General features: G+C 46.1%; 1 protein-coding gene across 5 annotated transcripts in view; it reads right to left on the reverse strand.

Annotated features, from left to right (window-relative positions):
* Window positions 1-8,341: 8,341 nt before the first annotated feature.
* The window catches only part of LOC106748131 (allatostatin-A receptor-like), a 16,215-nt gene continuing 15,523 nt past the window's right edge, over window positions 8,342-9,033 (reverse strand). For all 5 annotated transcript variants that reach the window (XR_001374719.1, XM_014626378.1, XM_014626377.1 and 2 more), the window contains one exon: window positions 8,342-8,917. The gene's annotated coding sequence lies outside the window, so the exon portion shown is untranslated. The remainder of the gene's footprint in view (window positions 8,918-9,033) is intronic.

The raw sequence follows: 9,033 nt of genomic DNA on the forward strand, positions 1-9,033 counted from the left end.
AGGTCGGAAAATCTCTTTCGGATATCGATGTTTCACGTGAACTTGCGAGAGTGATTCGCATAAATAACCGGTAATTTATACAGCAGCTTTGGACGCATACGGACGCCGGTCGAGAAGGAGGCCACGAAGGCTGACAGCTCGCGTGGACGCTATCGCAAGTTGTTTCGGTCAGTTTCGGTATTTATTGTCCTCTCCAGCAGCTGCAACGGCATATTTATCGATCTCCCAATCCATTCAACGGGATTAAGCCCATAGTTACGGCAGATATTTGTCGTTTAAGCTCAGCTCCGTCACGATCTGTATTGGCGCACGTTAATCGCAGCTGATTGCATTTTAACAGCCATATTGTTAAGCTGAAAATATCGTGTTTCAAGCAAGAAATGGCGTTCGCGCGTTCGGCCGCGGATATTGCGATCAGAAAAATAAGGTATTGCTTTGGACGAGACACTTGGAACGAACATCTAACAAAATATACATATTAGAAATATTTCCCGTTAAAAACGTTTGTACAACAACCCTGGACGACTAATTCTAAATTATTACTTGGAAAGTTCATTTTAGAATCGCACACGCAGCATTTTGAAACGAACGAATTAGGGGAGTGTTGCGTCCCTAAAAAAAGAAAATTATTGATTGAAACCGAACAAATTTCATTTGATTCAAGAAAATGATTTATCTCAATATTCTTAACTAATCTAATCCCCTGTCGCATGTGTGCAGTGAAATTTAGAAGCTTTGGGGACAACTGCGAGACTCAAATGACAGCAAAAATAGAATATCATATTTTTAAGCTTGGCAAAAGAGAGAGAGAGAGAGAGAGAGAAGGAGGAAGACGGGGAAATATTCGAGCGAATATCATCCAATCTCGCGATATACGCGGCTCCGATTCGCATGCTGCATCTGGGGAATGTACGTACTTGTCTGTTTGGTAGTTCGTAAGCTATAAAGCACACTATTCTACTTCGCTGCGAAAGGTTATTTGAGTTTTCGCAAGATCGCGACGTCCGAGCGGAGCGGTTCGAGGGTGAATCATCGTTTCCGTGTTTAGACAATCGATTCAATTATAGCTCTCCCCCTCCCCTTCTCTCTTTCCGGATCGACGCGCGCTCACTGTCATTGTTAATCATAAATTTCATCAGGCCTGTCAACCTTACCGTGTCCGCGCCTTTGTTGGCACTCCGTATATTCGCCGGGTTTCCGCGAGCGAAGGGAACGGACCTTCTCTTCCTCCTAATCCTGGATTAATTTTTATTCCAGCGACGTTCAGCGACGGCCGGTGCGCCACATCGAAACGATGCACGAAAGGGAAATAAAATATCATTAGCGGAGTATAAAGGCGACGGTAGCGCGATATTAGCTTCGCCCCGTTAGCGCTCGTTTTCATTAGTTAACCGCCGAGTCGTTTACGCGCCACGCCGCGAGAATAACTCGCAAGACGTGTACGCTTATTACGCTTATTAGACAGGCTCTCTGTAACGCGGGCATTATGACGGCTTACGATCATTCTCCTCCTCGTGGAGCATCCACGAGGTACGCGCCGTAATTCACCCTCGCGCACGCGCGAAACAGGCGAGCGCGCCGAGAGAAGTGTACCGGTATGACAGGTCGGAAATAAATTAGAATAAATCATAGAGGGGCGGGGGCGCGTTAAAAAACCGTATATAGGTGAACGTGAGATATTGCGGGCACGCGCGGCTATCCGAGGACGTTTCTCTTTTTCTCTCTCTCTCTCTCTCTAGGGGTGACTAGTGCTGCATTTTTCGACGCCGATCGACGGAAAGTTTCCCGTTTGCGGGGGCAATCGAGTAAACCGACCCCGTCGTGAGAACAATCTCGGGATTCCTCCGTCGACTAGCTCGCTCGAGCATTTTTCAAAGCTGCAGCAACTTCCCGACGTGCCGAGTGCTGAAAACTTTCGCGTATAGCAACCCGTGTTCTCCCTTCACAGGCGATCATGACAAATTTCGCGCCGCATTTGCCGATCAATTAATCATCGTCCGCCGGCGGGACTCATCTGTCCGTTATTGTTTTCTTTTTATCGCGGATTCTCAACTTTCGCCTTATTTTTGTATCGCCCGATAAATTTCGCGTTGAAATCCTGACACGGGGATTAGTCTGATCTCGGGGGCTGGAGGAGGAATCCCCTTTCGCATTTCTGCCTATGTTCAAGTCTTGTTTCATAAGAGTCCGTAGACTTTTTAATCGACCACGCTTTCTTATGTCGAATCAATGAAAATGTCACTGGTGGTTGAACCGGACAGCATTGTACTGAAAAATCAGTGAATATTCGCTGACTTTTCGTCGAAATATTCCCGCCCGGCTCTTTTCTCTCATACTTCACTGATACCGTCAGATTGTCCTGATGGAAACGGATCGCTGCTGCTAACAGACTTCTCAACGAAATCCTATTGACTTTCAGTGCTATACTTAAAACTATGACCACCAGTGATTATCGACCGCTCAGTGATTGTACGCTGATTGCACTTTCGAGAGCACGGCTTCGAGGAGTACCGAGGAAGGATCTGTTTCAAACCGGCCCATGGTAAGCCCATATTTCCACATAAGAATATGCGGTATATTCGGTGTAATATCGCTTATGCGGCGCCTGAATCAAAGGAATAAAAAGAAAGAAGCTCGCTGCTCCGATACCCCAGGCAGGTCTTTTCGGTGGATCAACGTAACCAGTTAACCGGGCTGGCTTATTGCTGAGAGGAGGGTTGCAGCCCGGATAACGCACGGCCCGATGAAAAGCCGCTTTCTGTACGCGTCTCGCTAGAAACGACCGGCATTTTTATGCGCTCGAGTATGCCGGGAGTTTGTGGAACGAGGTCATTGTTACAGCGTCGCGTCTCGACGCGCCGCGCCGAATACATGACCGGGGAGAGAGATGGCCGGGTAGATTGGACGATGTGGGCGGCAAATTCGCGGGGTGAAGATAGTGAGAGCCTGTTCACTGAGCCCCGAATACCGAGGAGTCTTCGGATTGCTCTGCGGACTCGTAATCGGCCGTTTCTCGGAGAGCACGCAGCTGTCGGTGAGCAGTTGCAAGTGGTAAACAGAAACATTTGTCATTAAAACAATGGCTCGGCGCTCTGTTCAGTGAGCAATAACACGGGTCACCTAGATTCCAGAATTTCGGCGTTCTTAGAGCGGAAATAGAGAGAGAGTAGAGGGGGAGAGAGAGGGAGAGAGAGGGAGAGTATGAGAAGGTTGTTGAAGGCCTCTGAAACTCTAAATCCGTTATTGGGTGGATGCTAATGATGGTGCTGCGAGCTCTTCTAGCGTTGGAACGCGCCGATGTGGAATCCCATTAGTCGGAATAATCCGATAACTGGATGTATCCTTGAGTACTTAACTCCTGCACGCCATCGTGGGCTCCGGGAGAATCCATTGGTTTTCTTTTTCACCGCTGTCGCCTTCGATCAGGCGGGTAAAAATCTGAGGCTTGATTCAAAATAAGCGAAGAAAGTGCATTTATACGGGACAGTTGCGAGTATCTCCAGTTCATAAGAGATATCGTGAATGGCGTCGATATTACGCGTGTGATTCTGTTCAATGAGAGAGAAATATTTGGCGCTTGTAACTATAACCGTCGTAGCGGAAGAATTACATCGATGGAAGATTATAGTTGCCTTCGGCACTAATTACATCCACTTTTTTCACTTTAAATACATAAAAATAGTTAGGAGAACCGTTATTCTAGTGAATGTTACTGTAGGCGGTGCCGGTGATAATAACCTCACATGCATGTTGCTGCTACTGTTTCTCCAGTTAAAACATAAAAAGGATACAGTTGAGGCCGACAATAACTATAATTTCTCTCAGTGTTGCCACAATAGACGGAGAATACTAAAAAGCTGAAGGAAACATTAAATATCGGTGTTTCGTGATACGGAAAACTAAGGGAAACCAAGCACAACCAACCACCGAGGGAAGATGCCGAAGGTGAAATGAAAGCCAAGAGAGAAATTCACGAAACTTTGATACGGGGCGAAATTACTCCACCGGGAAATAAAATAATGCCAACTGATGTTAATTGGCTTTTGTTGTTGGCTCTTTCACCGAAAATGTCAGAACAGACGCGAGTACGAGCTAAACGATTACTTACGCTTTAATGCGAGAAGTTAGCAGGCGGAAATGAAGTAATCCCGAGAGGCGGTAATTGATCTTTCCGGCTGACCTCTCTCCGCTGGTAAACGAACAAATGGATACAAATGAAGTACAAACGAAGTACAAGGAGATGCGGGTTTGAAGCGGGTATCCGCGAAAATCGGGCCGGAAGATCGTCGGCTTTTCGCCGCGCACCTTCGCGGCTTCAGGAACGGACTCATTTCGCTCACCGGTTTCTCTATTTCTCTTTCTCCGAGCGAGAGCGCAAATCCCGTCCACCTTTCATCGTTCCACATGATGACAGAGTTCATCGATCCTCTGACAAAAGGGTGCCGGGCGAAGCGTAGCGATGGTTAGGTGTTCCTTCCTTTCACCGACGGCGAAATGTTCCCGGCCATTTGAGGTACTCATCCCGTTCTACACAACTCTTTCTCTGTGATCTCTGAGTTTCTGCTCCCCTTTCTACCTTTATCGCGGTAGTCGTGCGCAAACGCATCCTCACCCGTCGCGCCCGCACGTCCTTCCCTTATCGTTCATTAACATTTCACAGGGGTCCACTTGCGCGATGGACACGTTAATCTCGCACGTTTAATTTAAAACATAGTCTTCGAGGGACCAGTGACGCAAATTCACACCCTGGTGAAAGAAGACTCATCGCTACGCTCGGGATAATTTCCCGTTGTCAATTATTTGGTTCACGACGAGCTAAGCTTTTACAGAGAAAGGAGAGAGGGAGAGAGGGAGGATTTGTGCAATACCATCATCGATTCCTTACATTTTTCTTCTCCTTTTCTCCCAGCTGAAATTTTAACACAGCCGTGAGCCGTCGTAACTGCCGGTGTAACGCCACATCGTGACGCGAAGAAACTTGAGTTCATTCGTTGTCCGTGAAATTTTTCCCTCTCGGCTTTAACATTCATAAAACTCCCCGTACTTGCAGCTGTAACATACGCGTCCTCTTTCTCTTTTGTTTTGACAAGTTTAATTTTGTATCAATATTTCTTACGCTCTGAACTTGATTGGGAAACTCTGATTGGAGAATTCTCCAATACGGAATGGAAAGCTCATAATGACAGATAACGAAAAATATTATTTAATCCGCTTACGAATATACATGTTATTAATATTAAACGCGGCCTTCGTATATATCAATATTTGATACGACGTGACCGATATCCAAATGATGGAGATAAAAGGCGAAACATATAGCGATAAAAAAAAATATTAATTTTCAAATAGCAATTTAAATAGCTTTAAAATCGCGGAGGACGCGAAAATCATGTGACGCATTTGATTATTTTTATTTTTCGATTTCTATAATACATACCATATTTAATTAAAACTAACGAAAACCCGGCCTCAAAGCGTTGAAATCTCCCTTTCCAAAACTTAATTTTAGCCAGGACTGAAATCTCATCTATACCTGGCTTGATAAAATATGTGAAACGAATGTTGCCCTCAAATCATATCCCACTCAGCTTTTTACGTAACTTCTGATTTACAGCTCGAATTTTTCGTTATTGCGCGGACTGGCTTTTACTTTGTGACGAGCGAGTTATATAATTTTCTATAGTTGTTTCTCAACGACGTCGTTCCGCCAGCTCTCCTTCGAGGAAGACGAGTCGATATTTACGAGCGTCGTGTGTTGCACTCATAAACCGTAAAGTCCATTTAATTTTACGCGCGCCTATAAAAGCGTTCTTTGACTGGCACGTCGCTAGTCGACGAAATAATAATGCTTACTGAATTATATACGCGTTATCGTGTGAGAGCAATAGCTTAGATAAGCGTAAAGGCCTACGTCTTTTTTAACTGAATTAAGATTTGATCATTTGTGTGGGCCAACCGAGCAAAAAGGCACCGCATGACTCCGAAACGCCGTTTTCCTCCGGTAAAACGAAATTTCTCTCATGTATATATAAATATAGAAAGAGGGAGAGAGAGAGAGAGAAAGAGAAAGAGGGAGAGAGAGAGAATATTCTTATGTATAAAACTTTCCAAATCACGAGACTCAAATCGATGGATGAAATTTGGAAATGCAGAACGTCGGACCCAATATAACGGATTAGAATGTAGAAGCAAGTTGGTTGTGCATGAGGATCATTCCTGGAAGTTCCTATCTTCAGAGTCGTTTGTCGCGATCGTGAAACTTGAAATCGAACGTAACATCGACTTCGTAATTTCGCTCGGTCTTCTCTAACTTGACAAGTTGCAAGCGCATAAATTTCGAGAAGCGCCTGACAGATACAATGTATTAGCTCGCACCGCATAACTTATATAAAACTTGCACAGTCGCGAAAGCTCGCGTAACTTATATAAATGTAGTCTAATCTAACCGTCCACCGTCGCGTTCTCAGGAATCACTCAGGATGGAACGACACGCATATTTCACTGCGGATGATCGCCGAAAGTGGGACGAAAGTGGAAAATGGCCCGGCGATCTTCGTCGTTCAACGTGCCCCGGGTGCAACAACTACTTCGAAAGAATCGTTCATGGCGTTCATTTTTTATTCATACGCGCCTTCCGGATAATTATCGGGGTCGGAGTAAAACGGGATAACGGCGGTGTCACCTCAGCGGAAACTCGCATAAAACTGATAAGAAATGTTGGATTCGGGATCTGTTTTATGAAACGGAAATTCGTAAAACACACGAATTGAAGATATTTGCTTTAATACAGACCGTTGCAAGAGATTCTATAAAAGTATGCTGCGGGAATATTTCAATCGGTGCGATTTTTACGCGCCCAAAGTCCGCAAAACGGTGCAACGAAATGGCATTTCATTATTTCCTCTGCGAGAGATAATGAGTGTTCTCCACAAGGGGAACGGAACTTTTAATCCCGGTTACTCCAACAGTGACTGACCGGCATTATGCAAATTACATGTTTTCGCAACCAGATTAGCCACGTTGTAACGGGCCATCAATTCAGGAAACCAATACCCCTACCGTATATTACAAGGTTTTAGTGACGTTGCAGGAAATAGTGTAATAATTTAGCATGAATCAATGTAACGACTTACCGTGCTTCTCCAACGGCGATCCTTACATCAGGAACCGACGGGACAAACTTTTCGCAACAGCTCAGCCGTGAACAATGCTAAGCTAACGGTGTTTCGTCCGATTCTTCGGTCCCCCACAGAGGACGGAAACTGACAGAATTCAATTCGTATTGGCCAAAATCGAGGTGACTGGCATTACCCCCTGAACCCGTAAAAGTCCCATAAATTCGCTCCTCGGAATCTGCGGAGAGATCGGCGGGCTCGAGTACCCTCGGATTGAGGATCCTTAAAGAGGACCGACGGCGACAAGTGACGGCGGGCGTGACGCTGTCTCGTATATCAATTAATTTTATTATAACACGATTATCGAAATCTCGCCCCGGAACCCTCGCTGTCGAGGAGATAAGCACAGAGGAGGCTCGGCGAAAACGGCGGGACTCCTTTCCGGGACATTAACTTCGTCCCAGACGGCGATTCGCTTTCCATCTGTTCGTCGATCATTAACTCTCTCTCTCTCGACTCCATTTAAAATCATCTCGTCGTCTCGTTACGCCGCTTGTTCGCGCTGCTGCGGGCGATACTCCCGCGCTTGTATCGAAAACGGAAATCTATTGTCGCGACCGGTCGATAGTCAAGCCTTTGAACCGGAGACACCGCGAATGCCGTGAATTACGACGTTAGGGAAACGGAACGATATGCTCGTTTGGCTGGTAAAGTGACAGCGTATTTTTCCTCCCCTTGACGTATATGTCGAAATATATGAATTTTAATAGGATGTTAATCCCACTCTATTAACGTTATCCGCGCAAACGTGCGGCCTTTGTGCCCGCCCTGGCCGAATATATCAGCCCGTGATTCTATTTAATAATCATATCATTTTATCGATTTGAGACAATGCGCGAGCCGTGACTCGAAACTACTACCGTTTCTACGCGGAAGATTCATATAAATTTCTTTGAAATGCAATATATACCGGAGAACATCAAAGGCCGGCTAATTGGCCCTCCTTCGCACGCAAATAAAGCGATTCGCAAGCCGCGTTTCCGTTTCTCCGTACGCGAATGAGGCAGCGGGAAGTTGAAAATTGCATTGACTTGAATTTTCTTATTATATTTTTCAACGCCGACTTTCCTCACTGTCCGGCGAAACGGGGGGAACGGATAATCGAGTTTCTCCTTCCACGGAAACTCGGAATAATGAACAAACAGCATTATCTCAGTGTCTTTATTGGTACACTTTATAACTTCTCGGGGATGCAATTTTCCGACGATCTCTCCCCCCGGTAAAACCATTTGAATTAACAGCAGTCGGGAAATGAGCTCGCGCGCCCTTCACATTTACGGACATCGTACAAGTGTCGTGTTCGCGAAACAAGGCAGGGGCTCGGCTGCCGTGGTCCGCGAATCCGAATCGAACCTGCGAAGTACACTCGTAAAGGAGGATCAGTAATGACGATTACAACGATCGGGGGTACGGATTAAGCTCCTTCTCGCTTTCGATCGCTCGACCCGACTCGCACGTCCTCCCGCGTGCGGGGAATACCCACGAATCCGAATTCGCAAGCACGGGCATTCCCTTCGACTCTCCGTCCGAGAAGGAAATCGAGAGAAAATATAAAAGTTCGTAATGTATACATCTGTCCGGCGCAAGTTGAAGAATCGGAGACACGCGCCCGCGTGTGTTCGCCTACGCGACATCAAACATCGAATATCCTACGGATCCGCAGACATTCGCCGTTACAAACAGGGATTCGCTCGCACGTCGGCCAGTCCGCGCCTCATGCGTGGCCCCGGTGAATTTATTACCTGCAACAGCAAACAACACATTCGAATATAAAACAAACGTGTCGCCGCACAAATGGAGCGAGAATTTTCCACATTGCTAACTGCCAACTCCGCCGGCTGACCTTCCCCCGTTATTC

This window comes from Dinoponera quadriceps, unplaced genomic scaffold (genome assembly GCF_001313825.1).
Source record: "Dinoponera quadriceps isolate SergipeBrazil2010 unplaced genomic scaffold, ASM131382v1 scaffold2420, whole genome shotgun sequence".
Lineage (NCBI taxonomy): Eukaryota > Metazoa > Arthropoda > Insecta > Hymenoptera > Formicidae > Dinoponera > Dinoponera quadriceps.